Source organism: Eschrichtius robustus, chromosome 19 (assembly GCF_028021215.1).
Source record: "Eschrichtius robustus isolate mEscRob2 chromosome 19, mEscRob2.pri, whole genome shotgun sequence".
Taxonomy (NCBI): Eukaryota; Metazoa; Chordata; class Mammalia; order Artiodactyla; family Eschrichtiidae; genus Eschrichtius; species Eschrichtius robustus.
In genome coordinates, this window is record NC_090842.1 from 21,049,953 (window position 1) to 21,077,602 (window position 27,650).

The window sequence follows — 27,650 nt, forward strand, 5'->3', positions numbered from 1 at the left end:
ACATGACATTGACGGTAACTATTTCATATGGGTGACCTGGGAATGAATACCGTGAGAATGCAATTAAATAAGGAAGCACAGGGCACATGGGAGGCTGTTGGGAATACCTGTTCTCCAGAAGGCAGCTGGGTATAGACTGGCGGGGAGACAGGCTGGAGGAGGCCCAGGCTCATTCTGCTACCTGAGCACAGGTGCACGCACCTGCCCCGGATGGCCCCTGTGCGCAAGGAAGCTACGTTCCTTTATATTGCCCTCTCCATCCATCCTAAACTGCTCCCTGGATCCCAGGGCAGCAAAGCTGTTCAGAGGGCCTTTTAGGGAAGAAGGCAGGGTGGCGGCATATGGTGCTATGAACGTGGATAGCACTGCGTACCCTTCTCCTTGCAGATTCCTCACGTGTGTCAGCATCTCAGCCACTCTGAAGTCCCACCACTGCAAAGAAAGTGCGGCTGAACCTTTTCCAAAGACTTGATCTCAGAGATTTTTAACTGGACCATCTGGCAGGATGCTGGTGTCCGGAGGATCTCCTGGCACAGTTTCGGGGACACTGGGTCAAATGTGCCTCTGGGCACAGCCTCCTCTCTGGCCACAGGTGCCTTTTCACGCAAAGGCTGAGGCAGCTCATCTTAGAAAATATTGAGCCATCCCAAACTATATAAAAACCCATTCCCCATACCCCTAGAGTTTCCCTTTCCCTAAGTAGATGAATATAGCATATGTTGCAGAAAAATAAAATGCCTTATATGTCAGCCCAATTGGCTGGCTGTCTTTGCGGGGTGTTTTGGGGCCAGGTGTGGGTAAAGCTCCCATTTGTCAGGGCCGTGCTCATTGCCTCGGGCAGCTCCCTGGCTCTCCCAGCCTCGTTGTCCTGGCCCCTTCTGCCTCTAGGCTTTGGGTTGCCCCTGCCCCCGGCTGGTGGCAGAGAGGGCAAAAATGTCAGAGCTCCTCAATCCCAAGCTGACCTTGGAGATAAAACCTCCTTCAGCCCTTCCCCCCACCCCCCAGGATGCTGCCGTTTGTCCTTGTGTGGAAATGAATGCACCCTGGGTTGCTTGATCCATCTATTGTTGAAACCCCACTGGCAGTGGGGCTGCTGTTGGTCAGTCTGGGTCAGCTGCCGCCCCGGTGCGCCTCCGCCGTCCCTCCACCAGGCTTGCCTTTTCTCCCCAACCTTAAATGTTGCAGTCCCACCATATCGCCCTCCCAGACCAAGATCAAACACTTCCTTCTTCCTAAAGTCTTCTCTCTTCCGTTTTTTCTTCTGCTGACCCTCTGAACTATCCTCATGATTTACTGGCTTTGGTCATAATCTCTGTGCATGATTTTTCCTCTCCTATCAGGAGACAAACTTCTCAGTGGCAGCCAGTCTTATTCTAAGTAAGTGTTTATTGAGGACCAGCCATGTCCCAGGCCCCTTACTTAAGTATTTTGCCCTCTAACCACTCTGGGGAGGGAGCATCTTTATCTTCATTTTATTAATGAAAACATTAGGGTTGGGGACCTGAAGAGGCTTGCCCAAGCTACTGATGTTTCAGAGGCACCAGGGCCTGAGTTTGAACCTTGATCTAACTGCAAGCTTCATGGCATCACTTGAAGCTTCATATCATCAGTTCCTCTTTTTTTTTTTTTAAATGAGACTTTGACAAAAATTCCATCACCAGGTTTCCAAATTCTGTTCCTTTGCAGTAAGGAAAATGCAACTTGATCGCCCATTTAAATGTCGTTATCAGTTTTATTGAAGGTGTAGAGGCAGGGGTTAGATAATGACCTGAGTGGACCGAGATTCTGGCAAACTTCCTAGACTGTAAGGCTATCCTCTTCATGTTGGGTTTTTGTTGTACTAATTGGTACCAATGCAACCAACCTGCTCAGCTGTGATGTTTTCGATCAGAGGAAATTTCCAATCAGAAGCCTTCGTGGCCCTTTGTGACACGTTTTTGACTGTTGGAAGGAGAATACCAGCCACGCTCAGGGGACCCTCCAGGTCAACCAGGGTTTGCAAAGTCACCCTCAGCAAACGGGGATGTGCTGAGGCATAATGGACCAGAGCACTCGTCCTCAGGCAAAACTGCCCTGGTGGGGCTTTAACAGACCCAAACCCCAAGTTGCCCCTGGTGAAGCAGACTCTCTGGAGAGAGATGGGGCATCTGTGTTTGCGCAGAACTCTGCAGCTTGAAGGCAACTGAAGGTGGGCATCACTGGACCCCAATGGGGAGGACCCACATCCTAGGAGGGGCAGTGGAAACACATGGGGATGCTCAGCCTGGGGTCCTGGGATGGGCCCAGAAGAGCCAGGACAAACTAAGTTAGGGGATGTTCCGGGGAGGACTGGGCGCCCAGAGGGAGGGTGACTTCTTAGCTCCGAAGACACTTCTGAAATTCTGAAATTCTAGGACCGTTACAGCATTGCCCCATTCTCCATCCAACGTGGAAAAGAGACTTAGGAAGAGTGAAGACGACCTTTGTAAATAAGTTTAAGCATCTGCTATTCACCAGGCCCTGGTACAAGGCCTGCGCCATCCATAACAGCAGGTAGCAAGTTGCTCTGTGTGTTGCTGAATCTTGTTAAAAGTCCAGCAGACATGAGCCACTCAGCATTCACAGAGATGGAGAAAGGAAGGAGCAAAAATCCCTTCCAGACTCAACACCTGTGAGGCCCTGGTCCCTCATACTGCCCTGGAGCTGCCGGTTATCTCATTGATCAGTGGCCCCTAACCTGCTCCCACCTTCCCAGCCCTCCTGTTGGCCAGGGGTTCCTTGGTCATTTCTGATTCACTTTCACAAGAAGTTGTGGGTGGATCATTGGAGGCCAGGACTTGCACCCTGAACTTCTGGGTTTCAAACCCTACTTCTGTCACTTATAAGCTGTGTGTCCTTGGGCAAAGTACTTAACCTCTCTGAATCCCTGTTTCTTTTAATAGAAAGGACTTTTACAATGATCCCCAGGGCTTTGGAAAAGAGTAAGATGAGTTAATGCATGGGTCAGCAAAATTTTTCCATAAAGGGCTAGATAGGACATATTTTAGGCTTCGTGGGCCATACGGTTTCAGTCTCAGTCACTCTGCCGTTGTAGCACTAAAGCAGCCATAGATGATGCATAAACAAACTGGTGTGGCTGTTGCAATAAAATATTATTTACATAGACAGGCAGTGGAGGTGGGTGTGTGTGTGTAGATTCAGGCCACTTGGTAACCCCTGAATTAATGCACATAAAATGCTTAGCACAGGGCCTGACACAAGGTAATCTATGAATAAATAGTGATGGTTGTTATTATTATTACTAGTCATATACGGGGAGAGCTGAGCACAGTCTCCCGGTTCCAGCTGGAAAGGTGTGCATGAGGGGAGGAGGAATCCAGGAGATCCTGGTGGGTGTTATGAAGACCATCCCACAAACATCCTGTGACGTTACAGAGTGCTCTGATGTTCTAAAATAGCTGCAAAGGTAGAAGGGGTGTTAGCACAGTGCAGAGCAGGGTAAACGTGTGTGTGTGTGTGTGGTTGGGAGGGCAGGAGAGGAACGTATTAATATTCTTTGCCAGAGGGATCTGTGTGCAGTTATAACGGAGCTCCCCATCACCATTTGTCACTTAGGTTCTTACCTGTAACTGGCAGGGAAAACCCATCACCTTTAGAAGGGCCCTAATTGGAAGCACTGCCCTGAGATAATTACCATCTCTTTGGTTTGAGCATGGCTGGGACCCTCCCTGCCACCTCTCGAAGACACCCAGGGCTGGGGAGAATGTGGGACCACCTCTGTGACTGTCCCATGGTGTAGCTCTCTCCCTCTGGATCCCTCTTCTCTAAGTTCTAGAACATTCTCTGGGGCCTTTTCTTACTGGCTTTTCAGATACACTGTCTGAGGTTCGTGCTAGAACCCAGGGCTGGAGGCTTCCATGCATGGGAGCTCAGAAAGTCCCCACCAGTTGCCTTCCTGATGATTTCATTAGGGGAGAACTGAGTTGCTGCTGCCCCAGGCGCGAGTGAGGGGCCTCCCCGAGGGCCACACTCAGCTTCCAAACAGGAGACCCTGGCAGAGGGAAAGTACAGACCTTTGTTGACAGCCCCACAAGCTGATCTGTCTAGATAAAATCTTGGGAAAGAACATTATCATCCAACAGCGATGCTGGAAAATTGCCCAGATATCAATTCCTGGATGAGTAACCACAGAGAGACAGTTTCTGTCTCTGAGAGAACGGTCGAGACAGTTTCTGAAAGATTCCAGAGCTCTTGGCTCATTTTCAGCCAGGGTCTCAACGTCTTCACTTTGCAGCCGAGGAGGCCGAAGGTCATGGCGGGTGTGCCTGGCTTCCCGTCCCACAGGCAGGCAGTGAACATGCCGGGCCCAGAAGCGGAAGGCCTCCGTCTGGTCCTGTGCTGTGATAGTGCCTTCTCCCTGCGTCGGAGTCACAGCTGGTTGGATGTTTGTGCCTCTTAACCGTGCAAGTGATGTCTGTCGGCGCTGCTCACAGCTGGACCCCCAGGCCCTAGACCAGGCCTTGGCCCATGGCGGCTCTAGGTATATGTTTGCGGAACAAATGAATGGCCATAAAGGCAAGTTCCCCCAAGCTGTGCTACCAGTGGGACAAACGGGCCCATTATCCTCAGAGAAGTTTAAACCCCTGTGGCCACTATGAATTGGAATTACAAAGTAACTGAGAGAGGAAGGGGCAGAACATTGGAAAATAGCTCCCCAAATCTGTCTAAGGAATGTGTCTCAAGCTGGATTCTCCCAGAAGCAGATTTTGATTGCAAGTGGTTGGTTTGGCAGGTGATCAGGGAAGCACCGGCGGGGGTCTGGGGAGGGGAGAGAGGGCAGGAAGGAAGACAGTACAGTGTGTGTGAGCCAGCAGGCTCTGGGCGTTGGGGCACAGCCCCAGGGGGGCCTCTGGGAGACTTGGGAGTCGTTCCACCTAAAGGTGAGGAGCTAGAGTGGGGACCCACCAGCTCGTACTAATCACAGGTGGAGAGCTGCTCCCGGGGTGTCGGCCCCTCCGTGCCCCGGTCTGCCTGAGCCGCCAGGCTCACGCACGTGAGTGCTGATGCAGGCGGGCCGGCGGGAGATAACTGCTGCTCCCTTCCTCCTCCTTTTGATAAGTTAGGAAACTGAGGCTCAAAGCAGTTAAGGGACTTCCTGATAAGCAGTCAAGCTGGGGTGGATTTTTGCTGATAAGCAGTCAAGCTGGACTTCAAGTCCAGTTCCGTCTGGCTGTGGAGCTCTGCTCTCTCTGCTGTCCTTGTGGGTCCCCACCACTTTCCCCGAGTGGAGCGTGGGGTGAGAGGGTCCCCCTGGCAGAATCTTCTCCGCCTTTTTCTAGGATGTGACTGCCCTGGTGTATTCCGTTATAACATCCTTCTTCCTTCTGTTCAGAGCAGTTAACTTTGCCTCATTATTATTTCATTGGGCTGAGCTTTAGTGAACCACAGCCTTTAATTTGTTTATTTCACATTCCTGGTCTGCACTTGCTGATAGAGTAAAACTGATTAGTTAATTAATTGTAGCCTGCCACAGCTCCTGCAGGATCGTGACAATATTTCAGAAGCTGATGGGAGCTCAGGCAGAGGTGGGTGGTGATGGAGATGGGTCACAGAGCCCTGGCCTGAGTGCAAGGCAGGGAGGGGACAGGCTGACCTCCTTCAGCCCTGCCTGCCGAGTTCTGAGGCCACACAGGCCTGGTCGAGGCAAGAAGCAGGCCCGTGGCCTCAGTCCCAGCCATCGGGAATCCAGGTCCACCATGTTTCTTTGTGTAACACTTTTGGTTGTATTTTTGGACCCAGGATTGGCTTTGGTGACATTGTCTTTCTGCCAAATTGATCCAGAAGTTCTAGAGAAAGGGTTCCAAACATGGGGCATGTCTGAAATGGTCCTAGTTCTAACGGGCTTGGCTGGGACAGCTGTGAACTCCAGGGGGCCCCTAGACTCATCCCGGCAGCCAGTCTTGCCAAATCAAGTGCCCCATGGCTAGAAATCAGGCACTTTCTTCCTGTTTGAGATCAAGGCTTTGCCTTCCTCCAGGAACTGGGTCTGGACGGATGATGACCTTTCTCTCATTCTCCAGTCATGTGTTGACACGAGACCCTGGCCCCCAGGATTCAGGTTTTGCTCAGCATGTTGTCCGCCATTGACCTCTTCTTGTACCCCCCATGACACTGACCAATTTTCATTCATTGCTAAATTCATAAGTGTTTATTAAAAGGCCTATTATTTGCCAGACTCTGTCCTAGGCACTGTGACACAGATGTAGCCCCTGCCTTCACAGGGCTTCCTCTCTTCCATCCAGGGAACATGGCTTTGTTTTGGCTCCGTCTGAAACCTTCCTACATTGCCCGCCAGCCTTGGTGGATCTTTTCTCTCATGTTTGTTGAAATCACTTCCTATGTGCTGGATGTTACCTCCTTTGATTTCCACCATAAGTGGAAAGAGTACTGCAAGAAGTACTCTTACACATACTGCAAGAAGGAGTATTTAACTTGATGGGGGACGAAGACTCCAGGAGATGACATGACCTGTGCCAAGCCAGGAGGTATCAGAGTTAGCGCTTGAACCTGGGAATTGCACTTGGAAGTCCAGAGCACAGTGTATTCAACTTGGCTGACTGAGCTCCAGCCATCCCTCCTCTGTTCTGTTCTGCTGCTTTTGAAATGGCCGTGAACTAGTGTGCTGTGCTGGGACATTTCTCCCAGGCTTGGGAGAAATGGAAGCTCTTGTTGTGAAATTGTATTTAGTGAATTCTTTGCCTTGGGAAAGAGGAAAATGGCAGAAGAGACAGATTTTTCCAGGGTTGGGTTCCTCCTTGGACCCGGCCCCGGCTACTCAGCATGTCCCGTCTGGTTAGGACATACAGGCCAGTCTCAGTAAAGCCCAGCCCTACAGGGACTTTGGCCTCTCCCAATGGCCTGGTTTGTCTATGGACACAGTGCCCATTACTCTATGTTAAATACTTGTAGCTCTACAAAAAATACCTGTTGAAGAGTGAATCAAAATGAATGAAGAGGGCTTCCCTGGTGGTGCAGTGGTTGAGAATCCGCCTGCCAATGCAGGGCACACGGGTTCGGGCCCTGGTCTGGGAAGATCCCACATGCCACGGAGCAACTGGGCCCGTGAGCCACAACTACTGAGCCTGCGCGTCTGGAGCCTGTGCTCCGCAACAAGAGAGGCCGCGATAGTGAGAGGCCCGCGCACCGTGATGAAGAGCGGCCCCCGCTCGCCACAACTAGAGAAAGCCCTCGCACAGAAATGAAGACCCAACACAACCAAAAATAAATAAATAAATAAATAAATTTATTTAAAAAAAAAAAAAAATGAATGAAGAAACTATTCAAATTTTGGTCTTGTCTCCTGCTACCTGGGGGGCTTTGGGCAAATCACTTCATTTCCCTGAGTCTGAGATTTATCAGCTATAAAATGGAATTTATAATATAGAGGGTTGTTGTGGAGATGAAATGAAATAATGTGGAAATGTCCAGCTCGGTTCCTGGTATACAGTAGGTGCGAAGTGCAGCCTCCCACATTCAGGTTCAGGCAGGGATGGACAACGTCTTTCAGATTCGTTTTGTGCTCACCAGTCCATCTTTTCCTCTTTCTCTAGTTCTCGCGGAAATGGAGAAATGCAGCTGCACACAGATGTTCCCACCACCCCCAGCGACTCTGGAAACATGTGCCTTGTTTATTCTCAGTCTCCTCATCCACAGGATAGGGACACAGGCCTTTCATTCAGAGAGCTCCACAGGCAGCATGGAAGGCCTTGCCCACCTCTCAGCACCCTGAAAGAATGAGTGAGGTGTTCTTTCCATGCGCTGGGCAGAAGGATGGCAATTAGGAAGGATTAATTGTAATTACCTATTTATCTCTGAGATTTGACCTAGGAGTGTTTCTGTTCAAACAACAGTGTTTAGCGGTGCCCAGCTAGGCATACAACCTCCATCTGCTCCTTGGTTTCGGTGGACAGAGCCTGGGGGTGAGGGGGGCATCCCTCTCTCAGCCTCACCAATGAGCTTTGCTTTGTTGTCACCTTGAGTAGATCACTTTGCAGAAACACCAGTCAGTGATGGCTCAAGGACCAACTAATTTGGCTTTTGCTTTTTGATTGAGGAGTAGAGAGGCATTTCTTACAAAGCATTCCTGACAGGGACTTGAGAAGGGACACAGTAGTTTCCAAGACAGTGTGGAGGATTTTTTAAAAACTCATTGAAGTATTGGAGAAAAGGTAACTGATTTGCTCTGAGGCTGCTATGCTGAGGTGAAATATTAAAAGGAAAATATCTGTTGACTTGGGTCAACTCAAAGCATCCAATTGTCTTTTTTTCTTTTAATTAATTAATTTATTTTTGGCTGCATTGGGTCTTTGTTGCCGTGCGCGGGCTTTCTCAGTTGCGGCGAGTGGGGGCTACTCTTCATTGCGGTGCGTGGGCTTCTCGTTGCGGTGACTTCTCTTGCTGCGGAGCACAGGCTCTAGGTGTGTGGGCTCAGTAGTTGTGGCTCATGGGCTCTAGAGCGCAGGCTCAGTAGTTGTGGCGCATGGGCTTCCTTGCTCCGCGGCATGTGGGATCTTCCCGGACCAGGGCTTGAACCCATGTCCCCTGTATTGGCAGGCAGATTCTTAACCACTGCACCAGCAGGGAAGTCCAATTATCTTTTAAGCAACAAACATTTAGAGACAGTCAATGGTGGGAAAGGTATCATGGCGGGTGCGGAGGTGGGAGTGATGGTGAACTAAAAACAATTAAAATGTAACTGTCTTTCAGGGGTCCAAGGTCAAGTGAGAGAGACCCACCATGGACGTACCAGAGATACCAGTTGCCATGGAATGGCTGACCTGCACAAAGTAAGGACAAGAAGCCAGAATGGGCTGCTTGGGTGGTATGGTGGGAGGCTGCTTCCTGGAGGCCGCATAGTCTTGATAGAGGGAGAGATATAAGCACATAAGGGCAGGAAGAGGTCGTTTGGGCATGAAAGGCATTGGATCAAAGGCCCTGAGAGTGGTCTGGCCATGGGACTGGTGGGGGAACAGTCAGACTTGCTCAGGGATAGGCTGGGTAGAAGACCTCAGATCCCAGTTTCTACTTTGTCAGCTAGTAGCTGGGTCACCTGGCCTAGGCGACCTGCCTCTCAGGGCATCACTGTCCTAGTGAATCTCATGGCTGATTAAAGACAAGAGCATGAAAATAAATGTGAAGAGATTGTGCAACTCCCCTCCCTTTCTTCTCCTTAATTTCCTGAGAATCAATTCCACATGCCCAGTGGCCACCGGATATAAGATGAGGAAAGCCCCATGATCCACAGATGGTCATTGGGTGTGACTGGCCAGTGTTACCCTTATCTTTCCCCCAGAGAACTGACTGGAGTCTGCATCCGCAGGTGACAGTGTGAGACTCTGTGACCACAACTGCACCCCATGACCGTGCCAGGAAAATCAACCAAGTAGGTCTCATCTTCCTGTCATCCTTAAACTGAGATACGCCATCCCACCACAGAGTTACGTACATGCTGCAGCTGCTCCTATGACAAAGATATTCCCGTAAACAATGAGGAAAACTTCCGTACAACCTACTGTGGTAGGCAGAGTAATGGTCCCCAAAGAGGTCCTAATCCCTGGAAACTGTAAATATGTTACCTCACATGGCGAGGGGAATTAAAGTTGCACATGGGATTAGTGTTGCCAGTCAGCCGCCCTTAAAATAGGGAGATTATCTTGGATTATCTAGGTGGACCCAACTTAATCATAAGGGTTCTTAAAAGTGGAAGGCAGAACAGAGATGGCAGTGTAGCAGCACGAGAAGAAATTAGCCCAACACTGCTGGCTTTGGAGATGGAGGAAGGGGCCTTGAGCCAAGGAATGTGGGCAGCCTCTAGAAGCTGGAGAAGGCAGGGAAACAGTCTTTCCTCTAGAGCCTCCAGAAAGGAGCACAGCCCTGCCAACATATTGACTTTAGCCCAGAGAGACCTGTGTCAGACTTCTAATCTATAGGACTGTAAGATGATAAATTTGTGTTGTTTGAAGCTACCAAATTTGTGGTAATTTAGGAAATTACCACGGTGATAGGAACCTCCACCTACCCTCCACCTCTAATTCTCCTTCCTGAATTCCAAAAGATGCTGTCATTCGTATGTATGTTCACTCATTCATTCATTCATTCATTCAGTTGCGTTTACATATACTCATGTATTCCTATACTTTAGGTTCCTGATTTGTAAATAGAAGTTAGCAGTAGAAAAATATTTCATGGGGTCTTTTTGAAGATTAAATTAAATGAAACAAGAAAAGGGCTTAGCACGTTGACTGGCACGGTGCAAGCGCTCATAAATGTTAGCTGTCTCTGTTATTTTTTTGTTTTTCTTGTTGTTCAGTCATAAAACCTCTCTTGGGCACGAGGCTTGTCCCAGCTCTGCCTGAGCTCAGGCCGTGGTTCCTGGATGGAAGAACAGGTTGGGTGAGGGTCAAAGGGGGCTTTCTCTGAAGCCCTTCTCAGTAACTATGTGTCACTGGCCCCCTCTACCTACAAGGCAGGCTACTAGATTCAGTCCTTCTCTTAGGCTCGAGGCTGCCCTCGAACAAAACCAGGGTTCTCTTAGGGAGGCAGGGAGATTGGATTTTAGTATGAAATTACCCACAGTTGGTGAAGCTTTGGAAACAAAGGAAGGAAGTTAGTGAGAACAGGCAATAATCATTTTGGGAGTACCATTAGGTACCATATCTTTTATATGTGTCCTTCCATTTAACCTCACAACCACCCTACAAGGTTAGTAGTCTCGTCCCCGTTTCAGTGTGATGGGACAGAGACCCAACCTCACACAGCTAATAGGTAGAGGCAAAATGGAACCTCTGGATTCCAAGTCCACGCCCCATCCATCCACCACTGCCTCACCTTCAAGGTGGGGGGCTGCAGACGAACCCAGCAGATTGAAACCCCCATTTCTCCCTGCTCTTTTACTCTCTGGCTTGACTGTAAAAAGAGGTGTTTCCTGCAGCAGGACACAGGCTGGTTTTCTCTGGTCTTTCCAGCTCCTCTCCCGCAGTGCTGGGGGAGCAGTATTACCCTCAACACCCACGCCAGCCCTGTCCCTGGGCAAGTGCAGCCAACAGGAAGCATCCCACGTAGATCCAGTGCAAACACAGCCGCCACCGCTGAGCAGGGCTTCCAGAAGAAAAGCTCTCTGGCTCTTGAGAAACCTCATGTCCTGCTAACCTTTCCTTTGCAGCTTCTCTGGGCTGCAGGGGGCTGCCCCCGGTGCTGCCTAGCGCATACCTAGTTCCTCCTCTCGCCAGAGCGTTTCTTGCATCGTTGAAGTCCGTTGAGCTTTTCTGTTCACACTTCAGGACAACTTTTTGCTTCCTGGGTGCCCACTGGACAGCTGAGCCCGTCTTGTGTGAGCCAGTCATCGTGGAAAAACCCTTCAGGAGGCAAGACACAGGCAAGGGGTCCTCATGGAGAGTCCATCTGTCTGAGCCGAGATCCGTCATCAATTGTCCTAACTGAAATTGAGGCACATTATTAAGACAATCGGCCAGCAAATAAAAGGGGGCCTTTAGCTATCATTTGGACATAATTATCCAAGTAAAAATTGAATGAGTGATTAGGCTCAGTAGCTGAGGCAACATCTCTTAGACTAAGGCAGCTGTGCCTTTTAGATGCCCAAGGGTGACTGATGGCAGAGGAAAGCCTGCGTGTATCTCTGGGACCACATAAGGAGGCACGGGCAGGAGTTTCATAATGTCCTTCCCTGACTCACTGCAGGCAGGCCCTCTGGGGCTGGGCTGTGAGCACTTTAACCACAGCACTGGAGACACACCGGTGACTGTCCAACTACAGGACTCTTTCATCCAAACAGCAGGTTTCCCTGGCACGGGCTTGGGAAATTTTACACCTCAGTTAGATTGGCATCCTGAGTTTTCCTCTCTAATCAGCCTTCATTCCCAACCACAGGATGGCCATGACGATTAGACAAGATGGGGTGTGCCCTGCAGATGTGCAAGTCACCTTCCCATACCCTAAACCTCCATCACTTGCTTTGTCAGCGTCTTCTCCGTGAGGACAGTTAGGTGTTCCATAGTGCTTCCTGGTTCTTTCTCTGCATGTTTATTTTTCATGCAGCTGAAATAGAATCCAAAAAAGAGAACAGTCAAAGTAAGATTGACTTGACTAAGTACTTACTATGAGTGAGGCTTTGTGCTAAGGACTTTACAGTAATTATCATATTGTTTCCCTAAGGCAATTACCATTATATTTACACATTGAAAGTTTACAAGTTTACAGATTGAAAACTAAGGCTTGTAGAGATTATCCTGCCCAAGTACAGCCAGCTAGTAAGTCTAGAGCTAGGATTCGACCCAGATTGGTTTAACTATGAAGGAAGTATAAATGAGAAACCTCCAATAATCCACATGTTTACCCTCAAGTCTTAAGACAGTGGATGTTTCTTATTATTTTCTAGAGGCAATACAAAATACTACTGCACCTTAGAAGCCCTTGGATAAATATTAAATTATATTTGATTAAAACTTTGATCAAAAAACCTGTTGCCATGTCCCAACGTTGAAGACTAGAATTCCATGCATGAGAGATCTGGTGCCTTCCTGTTACATAGAACATTCAGCGCACTAGAACATTAGGGTCCTGAGCATTCCAGATAAGAGAGTTTTCTCCATAATAAATGTAATGTATGCAATTTGGAGAAGAACTCATAGAATATGTTTCGAGAAATACTTGGAAGGTAGTGGTTACTGTATCTAATGATGAATGGTCTTCATTCTGTTCTTTCCTTTCCCTTCAGTTTCCATGTCCTGTCTGGTAAGGTGGGAGAGGTATAGAGGAGGAACGGTATTCATGCTTTATTTTTGCCTTTTATGTGTCTGCTCCCTTCGTGGGTGGGAGGGGAGATGGCACAGGATCCACAAATCCTAGAATGACCATAGAATGTGCCCTAATCCACTGATAGCCTCCTCTTCTACACTGGGCTTCCCATCTGATAAAGAAGAGACTTGGGTTAATCTGCTCTCAAGTCAAAAAGACCTCCTCTCAGTTGTGTCTATTGCATCCACTGCAGTTCCCTTTTTTCTCAGGAAGGGATGGTGAAAAGGGATCGCATGTCCATGTATCATTTCATTTTCTCAACACAAGTCTTCCAGGCTAGGGTTTCACCCAATTTATAGACAAGGAAACTGAGGCTCTGGACGTTTGAATGGCTCATCAAAAGCCATGTAGCCAGTGAGTGGTGGAGCTAAGCTTTAAGTCTAGGCATTTCGTACCCTGGCAAGAGTTGGGGTCTTGTAAGAGGCTACAGTTCTAAGCGGGGAACACCAGTGTAGACCACCCTTGAAGAAACTCTGCCCTGGGTGGAGGGGGGTGTCCAGTGGGACGTCTTGGCTTTGCCCACAACCTCTACCCCCTGCATCTTCAAGAGAAGAAGGCTGTTACTTGTATCACTCCAAATAAAATTTTACTTATTAAAAAAGCATACTTAGACTATAAATAAGGCAAAGAGGATTGAATGATTGAATGTTAACAAAATAAACCCCTTAGAAATAAATGAACATCTCATATTGCGCTTCATTTCAGTTTCATGAGCTCCAAAATAGCACTTCAAGTGATTAATGTTTTCTTCATTAATTGTAAGTAAACCCAAGTAAAACCTTGCTCTTTCCTCTAACATGTTTTTTTTAGAAGATTGAGGGTAGTTCATTTCTAAGAGTAACCTTTTGAAACCTGCTGTAGGCAATTCGAGGTGGTGGAGAGGGTATGCACTTTGGTGTCAGGCAGACCTGGGCTTGGATCTCGGTGCTATGACTTTCTAACCGTGTGGATCTGAAAGAATGAGCCTTAGTGTCACATTATGATGTGGAAATACTAATGTGAGCCTCACAGAATCATGGCGGTCTGTTACATTGTTGGCCCCCAATGAGCCAGGTCTCCTGGTATCCATGTGCTTTGAATCTAGGCTGTGTTTATGGCTTGTTTTAACCAATAGAATGTGGTAGAACTTCCAAGAATACTAAAGTGTAAGTTGTTAGTTTTTCTAAAATTGTGATTGTCAACGGGAGCCAATTTTACTCCCCAAGGGACATTTGGCATTGTCTAGAGACTTTTTTTATTGTCCCAACTGGAAGAGTGCTACTGGCATCTGGTGAGTGGAGACCAGGGATGATGCCAAACATTTTGCAATGCGCAGGACAGGTGTCTGCCGCCCCCTCCCCAGAAAAGAATGATCCAACCTCAATTGTCAGTAGTGCCAAGGTTGAGAAACCCTCCTCTAAAGGCTTAGACTGGGAACTGGCCCTAAGTCTCCATGCAAGAAAACCGGTTACCTTGCTGGAAAGACCATGTAAAGAGGCTACCTGGGATTGATGAGACCACAGTGAGAAGAAGAAGCCCTCAGACTCCCTGGAGAGAGACCCACCACAGCTTCCTCAGCAGCAGAATACAGCCAATGAGTGGTCATCAGCAGGACCGGCAGAAGAACTGCCCAGCTGAGCCCAGCCCATTCTGCAGAATCATGAGCAAAATGGAAATGTTTTGTTTGTTTCCGGCTAAGTTTTGAGATGGTTGTACATCAGTAGATAACTAAAATGATAGCACGTGTTAAAGGAAACTATAGTGTTTCAACCAACGTCAGAGTCCTTAGGCAGGGGATACTGTGACACGTCACCCGGATTCCCTCTTCAGGACTCAGCTCACATCCCCCGCAGCTGCTGGTAGTGTTGGTGGCTGACAGTTCACAGCCGAGTGCCTCTCTGGGATTTGCCTTCTGCTGAAGAGAGTCGCCTCACCCAAGCTCAGAATGCCTTCCCTGGGGCAGCCTGCATCAGACGACCGGTCCGTGTGCGGGAAGAAAGTCCTGGAGCCCTTGCCTTAAAGCAGGACAACAATAAAGTGTCATCTCGGCACTAGTGCTCCCCAGGGCCATTGCTGACATGGCAACTGCTAGACCCCTCCCTCGGCCAGCTCCAGCTTCTGTCACCTCCTCCAGGTCTTAATCTTGAGAAAATTCCCCCAGGAATCTCCTGTATGCAGATCTCGGTCTCAGAGTCTCTTCCCCAGAAACCTGACTTGGAATACCTTCTTTCTCCCTGTCTTCCTCCCATCTAGAAGTTTTTGCCTTAAGACCCTCAGGACAGAAGGTAGTTTGGCCAAGAGCATGTCCTGGGATGCTGAATCAAGCCATAGTCCCCGCTCCATCACTGGCTTTTCGGTCTCTGTTAAGTTTCAGTTGCCTTGACAACAAAGAAAGAAGCAAAAAGCCATGCCCTGAATGTGACGAGAGACTCGAAAGTTTAACTGTAACTCTGGGAAACTTATAAATAGCAAAGAAACACAGGGAAACATATTAATCTTCACCAGAAATGCAAGAAGTGCAAATTAAATCCACCTTGAGATACCATTTTACACTGACTAAATTAGCAGAACAAAGTAAAAATAAATTCAAATACACATTGCTGGTGACATTATGGTGAATATTGGGTCCTCTTAATCTGCCAGTTTAAATATAAATTTCTCCACACTAGGAGAAAGCAATATGGCAATACACAGTGGAAACTGTAAATATGCCCTTGCCCTCTGGCCCATTAATAAGAATGTATCTGAATAAATTTGTTTAAGAGAGGCTTGGGGATTTAAATTCTCATCTCTTAAATTTCACCAGGCTGAAAAACAAATGTAGTGTAAATAAATATGTGCTGGATAACACGAAGCTAGAACATAGAATTGGAAGATTGGGAGATATATATTATATAAGAAAAAAAAGACTAGTATTGAACACGCGGCAATGTTTCTCAAAGCGTAGTCTCCTGACTACCAGTATCCAAACTGCCTGGGGTTTTATTAAAAAGTACGATCCTGAGCCTGACCCCAAATCTCAAGTAGCGGAGTTTATTGTGAATTGGGCCTGGGGACCTGCATTTTGAGTAAATTTTCCAGGTGTCCTTGTGCCTCCCAAGTATGACAGTTCTGCATTGAAGCCATCCCTTTATGCCTTCTTGAGGGGTTAGAATTGGGAGGGACATTACCTTTTTCAAATTTGCTGTACTTATTTTGTTTTTATAATTGTTAAGAGGAAAAAAATGTAATTTTCCTTGAGCACTCTGGAGAAAAGTCATTTTAATTATAGGTGTCTTAATAGTTCCTCATTAAGGGGCATAGCTTAACCTCATCCACGGGGGTAGGTTAAGTATCAAGAGAGAAAAGTCTTGCACTGAGAAAGGGCATTCTTATCATTATTAATCTTCCTAGTAATAGATACGTATGATACATTTAAGAATCTTCCATTATTAACCATTCCCAAGTCCCCTTGGGTTCTGTGTCAAGCACACTCTTGGCTCCCAGCTTGGGAGGTTGGGATGGCTTCAGAGTGGTTGGAGCTCTGTCATTGGGTTTAGGGAGAGCTGTTCTGAAGGTTGAAGCAGAGACATTAAATCCCAAAGCTTAAAAATACTGTGCCCTTTGATCTGGAGAGAGGACGAACACCCGTGAGACAAGCATGCCGCAGAGTGGAATTGGGAAGATGGGCAGAAACATTAGATTTTGACCATGCCCGGCCCCCCCTTGCCTTGTGGCGTCATTAGCACAAACTGAGCTAGCTGTCGTAAAACTAACATATATTCTGTCTCAAGAGCTTATTTTAACGACTGTATAACTAACTCTGTGCTAATCTAGCAGACTTTCTGGGCTAAAATTTAAGGAAAAAATGTCTGGCTTTATCAGAAACATCTTTTTTTTTTGGTTGGTGGTTCTGCATGTGAAAGATGTTAAATTTATTTCATGTTATTCTGGTCTACAGATTTGAAGAATTGAAGAAATATGTATTTCTATAGCAGGCTTAATTATATGAAGTGCTCATTTGACTTTCACTGTATATTTTTAAAATTAATTTTTATTAGAGTATAGTTGATTTACAGTGTTGTGTTAGTTTCTTCTGTACAACAAAGTGAATCAGTTATACATATACATATATCCACTCTTTTTTAGATTCTTTTCCCATATAGGCCATTACAGAGTATTGAGTAGAGTTCCCTGTGCTATACACTAGGTCCTTATTAGTTACCTATTTTATATATAGTAGTGTGTATACGTCAATCCCAATCTCCTAATTTCTCCCTCCCCCACTTTCCCCCTTGGTACATCTTTAAGCTCTGTATCAGAGGGATATCGGTCAGGGCGATTTTTCAAAGGTGAGACCTCAATGCTAGTTTATATTCTTTCATATAGAGCCCTGTTATTGATTGGAGGGATTGAAAGAGGATTAGAATGCAGGTACTACTCATGTGTGCATGCGCGTGCACGCACACACACACACACACACACACACACACGACTCAAAAGGACAAATAACGAATACAGTGAAGAAATGTTACGAGGTTATGGAAGGCAAACAATGATGCTGATGAAGTCAGGTGAGAGAGGCAGAAACTTCCCTTTCCATCTCTGTCATGTCTAAAGAAGATGAAACAAATGTCTATGCTTGGTTATATGTGAGCTGGGACCAGGTCACTAGGGAACCAAATGGCTATAGGGACTTTGACTTCAAATGAAGTTGTGTAAACCTTGGCGTCCAGAGAAGTCTCAAAGGTTTTGCTTTTTCTAACAAAAGAAATAGTGATTATGAAAGGACATTCCTCTTAAGACTGATTCCTATGACTAAGATTTCATCAAGTGGATTAAGGATAAGCATGGATAGAAAAGGGCGTTCAATTCAATCTCAAGCTTTATTTTCTTTAAATCTTGCCCTATTTATATTAGCATTTAAGCAGTACATCAAGAACTGCTAGTTAAGATAGCTATGGTTAAATGTCCTAACTAAAATTACCATTTGACTTTACTGGGGTGTAGTTGCTTTGCAATGTTGTATTAGTTTCTGCTGTACAGCAAAGTGCATCAGTTGCCAGACACCATTTTACTTTAATATTAAACTATTTGTTTGATTGAAAAAACTCAAAAAACTCATTCCTTAATCTCTGGTAAAATGTGTGTCTTGTAATTTAAACCATGGATCTCATAAGGGAGACCCTTTTACCCATCTGAAAAACCAAAAATAGAATGACAGTAATCATGTTACAACAGTGCTAAACTCTTGAGGTTATTTAGCTCTAGGTACATGTGAGTATGTCTTTTCTTCCTTCTTCTAAAAGAACTCAAGATTACTTGTAAGTATAGATTACTATAATACAGTATTTTGAAAACATAAAAATCTAACTGAATATTAACATCAGTTAAAACTAGGGGTGGGGACTTCCCTGGTGGCGCAGTGGTTAAGAATCCGCCTGCCAATACAGGGGACATGGGTTTGATCCCTGGTCCGGGAAGATCCCACGTGCCGCGGAGCAGCTAAGCCTGTGCGCCACAACTACTAAGCCTGCGCTCTAGAGCCCACGTACCACAACTACTGAAGCCCACGCGCCTAGAGCCTGTGCTCCGCAACAAGAGAAGCCACCGCAGTGAGAAGCCCATGCACTGCAACGAAGAGTAGCCCCTGCTTGCTGCAACTAGAGAAAGCCCACGCGCGCAGCAGTAGACCCAACACAGCCAAAAATAAATAATAAATAAATTTTAAAAAAATAGAAAAAAAACTCGGAGTGTATGATGATCATCTATTGCATTTGTTCTCATATTTAGCTATATGCTTGAAATATTTTCCTTCTAAAAGCAAACGCATAAGCAGAAAAATTATCTGGACAATATATAAATATATGGTAGGTGTGTGTGTATATATGTATGTGGGTATGTCACAGGCAGTAGGCAGAGTGTTTGTTTTTTAGGGATCAGCACATTTTTTTTGTAGAGGACCAGCTAGTTAATATTTTCAGCATGGCGGGCCATGCAGTGGTCTCTGTTGCATCTACTCAACTCTGCCATTATGGCACAAAAGCATCCATAGAGAATGCATTAATGATTGGATGTGGTTGTGGTCCAATAAAACTTTATTTACAAAAACAGATGGTGGGCCAGAATCAGTTGTAGTTTGCCAATCTGGTTTAGAGAGTAGACCAGGCATAATGGGTATCATTAGAACTGTCTTTTCACACACACCAGTTTACTTAAGGAGAACCCAAGGCCCAGAGCGATGAAGTGACTAACGCCAAGACACACAGCAAAGGCAGAGTCAAAACCAGCTTTCGATAGTGTTCTCTTGATCCCTGTAACACAGAGTGGAAACCAAAGTGGCAGCTCCCTCCTTAGGCAGAGTGGAGGGGGCTGGAGGAGGGAGTGGAGGGGCAGAAGAGAGTGACAGTGCATACAGGGGTGCCCCCCAAATCTCTTCTCCCTGATGATCACTGGGGCTTGTCTGTGTTTTGCCCATGTTTTCATGTTTGGTTTTTAATGGCAGAAGAACCACCAGGCAGGGAGGCTTGGACCTGCCATCCACTTAGCTCTGTGGCCTTGATGCAAGTCACTGCCCCTCTCTGGTCTTCATTTTCTTTAACCTGTAAAACACGGGGCTTGTCTTGATGATCTTGAACTCCCATTCTGTTCTTGTGAGTTTTCTCATTCTTCAAGTGTATTCCTTTCAGTTCAGCATCTCCACCATCAATCCACGATGATCCCCGAGTTGGCTGAGACTTACTTGGGCCTTGGGTGCAGAGAGGCCCTAAGTTGGTAGCGCCACCGCCCCCCCCCGGGTGTCACCTGATTACATGTTCCTTTGCTCACTTCCCTCAGAGCATCCCAGGAACCCTGATGACCTCATTGCTTCTTGGGCCCGGAGCTGATTACTATAATAAAGGTACCCACCTGCCCACGAAGCCTTTCTGTTTTTGGCTCTGAACTGCTGAGCTGGGCGTTTTACCAACTCAGTAGTCTTGCTTATAGATTTATCTGTCCCTTTAGAATCTCCACTTCTCTCTGAACTTCTTCACAGTAAGCAGTTTTATAACAGACCGGGCCCTGGTTTCGGCTTACGCTGGGCCAGGTGAGATGAGGCCCTCCTGTGGACTTGTTCTGGGTGTGTGTGTTATTGCCACTCGTCCGTCTATTTTTGCCAAGGACTCAAATTTTCCTTTCTCCACTCCAGGACTTGCATCCACTTACGTTAATTTTAGTTAAACTCTAGTTCAATTTTCCTTCTAGAAAATATGGTGTAGGAAATGGAGTACTGGACTGAATCTAGAGACCTGGGTTCAAATCCCAATGGCATCACAACTTAGATGGATGACTTGGGCAAGTCCTGTAACCTCTCCCAGCTGCCCAGGCGCTGAGTGTTACTGAATACTCTCCAGGTGGTTCTAAAGAGCAACCAGGCTTGAGAGCCACAGGTTTTAATCGTCTGAATGATCTAATTGATATAAATGCATATTTCAAAAAGGCCTTATCAATGTGTTGTGCTATTATTTTTGTTTATTTCTATTTAAAAGAGAGATACCAAAATCCTGTACGAATAAATCCCCAAGAGAAATAAAATGACTAAGTGAATAAAATTAGGCAGTGTGATATTGTGATTTATAATAAGAAATATATTTTTGGTGTTTGTTCTGTTTCTGGTTCAAAGCTCCCCAAACCCTTGGAAGAACAGTGGGAGTATCTTTTGTTGTAATATGTGGTCTCTTGTCTTTTGTTCCTGAAATGGCTGCAGAGTCATAAAGGTGAAATGGGTATCTTGTTATTCATAACAATTCCCTTTCAACCACGCCTAGGTTTTGTTAATGAGGTGACTTCCATAAATCCCCTAAAGCTGGGGTGAGATCATTGGCAGACCAAAGCTGGTTGCTGGGGGAGCCAACCATGTGATTGGAGGGTTGGAACTTCCACTCTTGCCCCCCGATCTCCCGGGAGGGGAAAGGGGCTGGAGATTGACGTCCATCACCTGTGGCCAGTGATGTAATCAATCACGCCTGTGTAATGAAGCTTCTATATAAAATGAAGCTTCTATATAAAACAAAAGGATGGGTTTGGAGAGTTTCTGGGTGGTGAACAGGTGGAGATTCCAGGAGGGAGGCAGGCTGGAGAGGGCATGGAAGCTAAGTGCCCTTCCCACGTACCTTGCCCTATGCATCTCTTCCATTTGCCTGTTCCTGAGTTCTGTCTTTCTATAATAAACCTGTAATCTAGTAAGTAAATGTTTCTCTGAGTTCTGTGAGCTGCTGTAGCATATTAACCAAACCCTAGGAGGGGGCGGTCATTGGCACCTCCTCTCGATAGCTGGTCAGTCAGAAGAACAGATGACAACTTGGGCTTATGATTGTCATCTGAAGGGGGTGGGGGCAGTCTTGTAGGACTGATACTGTTTCCAAGTAGATGGGGTCAGAATTAAGTTGTAGGACACCCAGCTGGTATTGGAGGATTGGTCTCAGAATCTTAGGCAGCCCATCCTGCAACATATTTTAGTTCTTTGAGGTTTTCTTTGAGATACACAACCTTTCTAGGTTAAAGTTAGGGTCAAGTAATTTAACCACCCAACAGCCCCATGGGACTGGATTGAGTGTGTTGCCAATTTGTTTAATCCTGTGGAAACTCTGAGAGATGAGGTTGGTGGCCCTGTTTTTCAAAGTGAAGCAAGTAAAGCTTGGAAGGGCAAACCACTGTAAGGAAGTTCCCATCACTGGGAGTGGAAGCGATGGGACCAAACGTCAGAGTCAAGGGCTCTTTGCGTTAGATCTTAGCTGCTTCCTGATCCTACCACACAGAGCTTAAAACCCCATGCTTTCAAATTGCAGATGACAAGCGAATAATACTAATGATGGCAGCAATATGACATTATCATCTTATGTCAAGTCTTCAAGATGCTTTCATGTCTTTTGTATTTTAGAGAATCATCGCATTGAAATCACAACCTCAGATGGCTACTATGAGTCCGCCCTCAATTTAAAGGTAGGTAGAGTTTTACAAGTCCTAACAGGGATTCTCCCTAGGGAATGAATGCTATGAACACCTAGTTGGTAAGTTCTCAGGCACTCCCATTGTTACCCTGCACAATGCCAAGGGGGAGGCTGGGTCACTGGCTGCTCAAGACACCACCAGGGAAAACATAAACTTACCAAGTGACCCAGCAAATCCACTCCCGGGTGCCTACCCAAGAGAGATGAAAAACTGCTCCACAAAAGCTTATGCCAAAGCTCATAGCAGTACCATTCATGATTGCCAAAAAGTGGAAACAGCACAAGTGTCCTTCAACAGAAGAACAGGTAAACAAAATATGGAATGCCCGCCCAAGAGAATATTATTTAGTCATAACAAGGAATGAAGTACTGATACATGCTACAGCATGGACGAATCAGAAAAAACGTTATGCTAGTTGAAAGCTGCCAAATACAGAAGACTGCATAATAGATCATTCCCTTTTTATGAAATGCCCAGAAAAGGCAAATCTGTAGAGACAGAAAGCCAATCAGTGGTTGCCTGGGGCTAGGAGGTGGAAATGGGGATTAACTACAAATGAGCACAAGTATCTTCTTGAGCTGATAGAAGAGTTCTAAAATGGAATTGTAGTCGTGGTTGCACCCTATGTAAGTTAATTAGAAAATAAATCATTGAATTGCACACTTAAAATGAGGAAACATTATGATATATAGATTTTACTTCACTAAAGTTGTTTCTGCTTGTTCATTTTTTTTAGGAGCCCATCAGGAGTATAACAGCAAAGTCGGTGTGGTTCAGACTTTGACTTCTCCCTTTTCACCAAGACTTTACGGCAGAATGTGGGAGGAAATCGAGCCCACGGGGAGTTGCCCCGGAAATTAGATTCAAGAGACATGTTCAAACCAATTTGCAGTCTATAAATTTATATGAAGAAACTGATCTTCCCAGGAACAAGGAGGCTCATGTTGCCCCACCAGGGCTTCGACTTTCTGTGCTGAATAACCAGGAACCCACTTTCTGGGTGTGCCTGGATAAGAACATTGGGTGATGGATGGTGTCAAGGATGTTGCACAACAGCCGCTCAGGTGGCCTGTGAACCAAACCAGCCACTTACTGGCGATGCTGTTTATGGACCAGTTTGCTCATGTTTCTCAGATCCAGTGACCCTCCGCCTGGATGTTGCAGGTGAGTCGTTGTCAAGTCTGTTCCTCTCTTCTCCCCTTTGCCACGTTCCACTCAGACAGTTATCGTTCTGTTTGAGCAGTCTTTCCCCAGCCAGGCCACCGTGCAACATTTTAGGTCTCCTCATTCTTCTGTATGATGACATTCTGTATCTGTCTTCTTGAAACTTTGGTGTGGTTATGCTGACCCCCCTTCCTGAGGGTAAGATGTGCCTACAGGTGGCCAATGCTCCCAGGACCCCTCAAAGGCCCTCGTCTAGATTCTGGAGCTGCCTGCCACTCCTGCGGGCAAGGTAGAGCACTTACTGGCTGAGTTCATTGGCTTGAACCTCATAAACTTCCTATTCTCTTAATACGTATGGAACAAACCGCTGCCCGTTCTCAAAGTGGATTTAGTATTGGAACGTTGTAGCTTTCTCCCTTTGCATGAAACCCAGATCCCTCCAGCTTACTCCTGCTCCTTTCTCATGGACTTGGATACAAAGACTGGGGTAGAACTGGGTCATCAGTGTGCTGCAGTTTCTATCAGTGGTGGGTGGGCCAGCCTGACCTGTGTATGTCACATCAGCCTGACCTGTGTATGTCCCATCACATACCTGTGTATGTCACATCAGCCTGACCTGTGTATGTCACATCACATACCTGTGTATGTTCTGCCTCTCTCATCTCCTTGAACTGCAGTTGACTCAGATTTGGATGCTTGACGCTGGCAGGGCTGTCTGCATGTTTCCAAAATAATTAGTGAGCTTTGGCTGTTTCTTGGGAAGGGTCTGCCAGTGGGCTGTTCCCCAGCTCCAGCCCTGATCCCAACCCTTACTTGATCCAGAGTTCTAACAGTAACCCTAGTCATAGAATTGGGTGAACCCCTATCTCAAATGCAATAAGAATACAAAACACTTAGCATGATGGCTGACACAATTTCATTCCTAATATATTGTTTCACCTTTAGCCACATCCACTGTTTTATCCTAACCCTCATGGTGTTAATCCAATCTTCAGATTTAATCAAAAGTCCCTTCCATTTGTTGAATGCTGAGCGTCTCCCATGTCAGAATATCTCTCGTCTATCTGTCAATCCATTTATCTATAGATTTATGACCTATAAATCTCCAAAATCAATTTCTTCATTAGCTGTTTACCTATCTTCCATCATCTGCCTACCTATATCAAATCCAGGGTTTTTCAGTATCAGCACCATTGACATTTTGGGCTGGATGATTCTTAGGGGCATGTCCTGTGCTTGTAGGGCGTGTAGCAGAATATTGAACCTCTAGTCACTAGATTTTGGTAGCTCTCCTCGCCCAAGTCGTGTTGTGGCCATCAAAAATGTCTCCAAACAATGCCAGATGTCCCCTTGGAGGAGGGGAACAAAATTGATCTATTCTATCATCTATCCATTATTTTTTACTGTTTCTTTCAAGAAGGTACAACATAGACACTCTTCTCATTTTACAGGTGAAAAAATTGAGGCTGAGAATTTAGGTGACTTACATAAGATTACGTAAGTATTAAGTGACGGATCTGGGTTATAAAGTTAGATTTGCCTTATTTTAAAACATCCATGTTATCTCTCTCACACTAGACTATTCTAACTTAAACATAATGCTACCCGTTTGATCCTCAGTGCCATTATTCTCCTTTATTCTCAATTTAAAGTCATCCTCGAATTTAAATCTGACTCTCAAGCCCAAACATATGTGAACGTATCTACACCCCAAACCTTCATTCTAATCCTGTCCTCGACTCAAGGTGTAACCCTATTTCCGACCCCAAGTCTTAACCGTACACTTGCTTTCTAAATCTTGTTTCCCATCATCCCAGACAATGAGAGTGTTTACTAGAAGAGAGCGTTCCAGTGCCAGCGAACCCAGCAGAAGTGGACAAGCTCATTTGCAGCCAGGGACATGTATACTGTTCCGTTCTAAGGAAGAAGGATGCAAATGGCCCCTTCTCCGCTGCTCCGCTGAGTTAGTGTGCACATAGACCCTGGTCTGCCACAGACCCCCTGAGGTTGGGATATTTGGAAAGTCCCAACAATAGAAAGCTTCTATTTGCCCTCTTCAGTGACACGCTAGAGCTTATAAATGTAACTTTTGAAAAACTGAGCAAATGAAGAAAGGGGTTTTTAACTGATCAGTTGGCTTCTCGACCCTGATATACTGGTTCAGCTTCTACCCAGCGGTTTTGATTTCTGCCCTGATACTCCGAGGCCCATTAGATGGCTGACAGCTTCTGGCCTCCATGTCCAGAATGCAAACAGGGAGAGACGTCGTTTTATAGCAGTTAACAGTGATGCTTGGAAGAGATGGCAACAAGCTGAAAAAAATTAATTGAAAATTTAACCTTCAAATAAAAATACTTAGACCTTAGGCTTCCATTTGTAAGCAGCTTATGCTGTCTGTGCATATTCTGTTGTATTATTTAAGTATTTTCTACACCATTTCTGATTAATACAGCAGCACTATTTTCCAGTCCAGTCTCCTTAATAAATATGTGTGTCAAATATCCGTTTCCTCCCCTGAATGCAAAGGCTTTTAATTCCCCTTGTTTGCATGTGCTAACTGGTTGTGTAATGAGATTAACAATTCTGTCTTTTTCTTTCTGCAGATTTTATAAGAAAAGCCAGTGGGTTCCCAGACAAAGTTAAAAAAAGGTACCTTCTTTAATTTTGCATATTGTTAGCTACAATCCAGTTGCTAATGTTTGTTTTATTTCCATCTGTCAAAAGCAATGCCAAAATATGTTGTGTTTGCCTTGAGTTGGCTCAATTAATCCTCCTCTGGAAACAGTTCTGTCATTTCATGTTTGGTTAAGGCCCTGATTCAGTAGCTACCAAATGGGGGTCATCTCTGCCAACGGCAGCCAGTGCACATTTAATACAACTTTCTGGGAAATATCTGTTTGACAAAAGGGAAAGGTGGGGTAGCACCCTTATAGGAATGTCAATTTGAAGCCAACCCCATCTCTCCCTTGGGTACACATATTGTATCCTGGCTTGATCCTGTAAACCAGTTCCTGTGGAGCTAAAAGAACCCAGCTAATGGATCACACTGAGAGAGTGGCTTTGTGGGGTCTCAACATGGGGCACACTGCCCCGCCCCCCCTCACCGGCCCCCAAAGTGCAGCCTCCATGTAAGTCTGATGATGGTATATTAGTCTGCTAGGGCTGCCATAACAAAATACTGCAGACTGGGAGGCTTAAACAACAGACGTTTATTTTCTCAAGGTTCTGGAGGCTGGAAGTGCAAGATCATGGTGTCAGCAGGGTCAGTTTCTTCTGAGACCTCTTTCCTTGGCTTGTAGATGTGGCCTGTGTCTTCACATGGGCTTCCCTCTGTGTTAGTGACTTGTCCGTGTCAAAATTTCCTCTTTTTACAAGGACACCCGTCATGCTGGAATGGGCCCACCACAATGACCTCATTTTAATTTAATGACCTCTTTAAAGACCCTGTGTCCGAATATAGTCACATCCTGATATACTTGAGGTTAGGACCGCAATATATGAATTTTGGAGGGACGCAATTCAGCCCACAACAGATGGTAACCAGAAAAAAAACAATATGATGAGGTAAGAAGGGAAAGGTCTTAGGCCAAAAACTATAAAAGCAGTCACTCTGTAGCTCTCTCTCTTTCTCTCCCCTCTCACGCTTCTTGCTCCTTCTTTATCTCTGAATAAAAGCTCTAGCCATCATCCCTGTGCAGTCAGCATATTTTAGAGAAGGTAGGCTTTTGAATCAGCATGTTCTGAGTTCAAATCCTGACTTGACCTCTTATTAGCTGTATGGCCAAGGGCAAGTTGTTTAAATTCAGACTCTCAGCTTCCTCTCCTTGAAATGGGGTTAATAACTAATCCAGCTGATTTTGTTCCCTAAGGATAATAAGGTACTGTATTTGAAAGCCGGTGGCACGCCAAGGTTGGGTAAATGGGAGTGGTCTGCCCTGAGTGCAGGTAGTAGGGGGGTGTGTTGTGGCTAGAAAATTTTAAAGTAATAACATAATTGCCCTTTTAAACAGTGTCTGTAGCAAAATACTCTTCCCCCTCAGGGAAGATGTCGCCCCCTGCTGACCCACCCTCCCTTGTCTGGAGTAGGGGAGAACTATCTCTGTGTACTGCGTATTAAATGCATGTGTCCACCCTCACCCTTCCCCCGCCACACTTGTGTCTTGAATTTAGTCATTCTCAGGGCAGCTTAACCAAAGGTATTTCACATGACTGCACATCTTACTTTTTATTCATTTTAACTCAGAAATTGCCAAACCTCAGAGCTAAATTATATATGATGGAGGAGAGTCATCATTTCTTGTTGTTTGGAAAAGAGGAGGCCTAGCAGTCTCTGGTTAGAGCCTTCCTCTTCGTTCCCGAACATCTTCAATTCTTTCATCCAGCTTCCAGGACTGGGTCCTCTCAGAAAACATCTTGACGTGAGTCAGGAGTTAAAATACACAATAACTCACCACAGGAGAAGTGTGTGTGGCTGGGGCCGTCCCTTTTATGACTTCAGACCCCTTTCTGAAGTGGTACCTGATCCCCTGGCATCTTTATATGAGGTAGCCCCTTATGTGATCGCTATACCGTATAAGTAGCTATTTTATGTAAACAGAAGAATAGAGAGTTGGTTGGTTGTGCTAAAAAAAAAATAGCAACATAAAACAGAATTCTGAATGGTACATTTCTTTTTTTCAGTGGAT

General features: G+C 45.8%; 1 long non-coding RNA gene across 1 annotated transcript in view; it reads left to right on the plus strand.

Annotated features, from left to right (window-relative positions):
- Positions 1-22,726, plus strand: part of LOC137753829 (uncharacterized) — a 265,026-nt gene extending 242,300 nt beyond the window's left edge. Inside the window, exons 3-5 of the long non-coding RNA XR_011071595.1 lie at positions 8,746-8,825; positions 21,731-21,792; positions 22,538-22,726. This is a non-coding gene — a long non-coding RNA (uncharacterized lncRNA). The remainder of the gene's footprint in view (positions 1-8,745; positions 8,826-21,730; positions 21,793-22,537) is intronic.
- Positions 22,727-27,650: the final 4,924 nt, after the last annotated feature.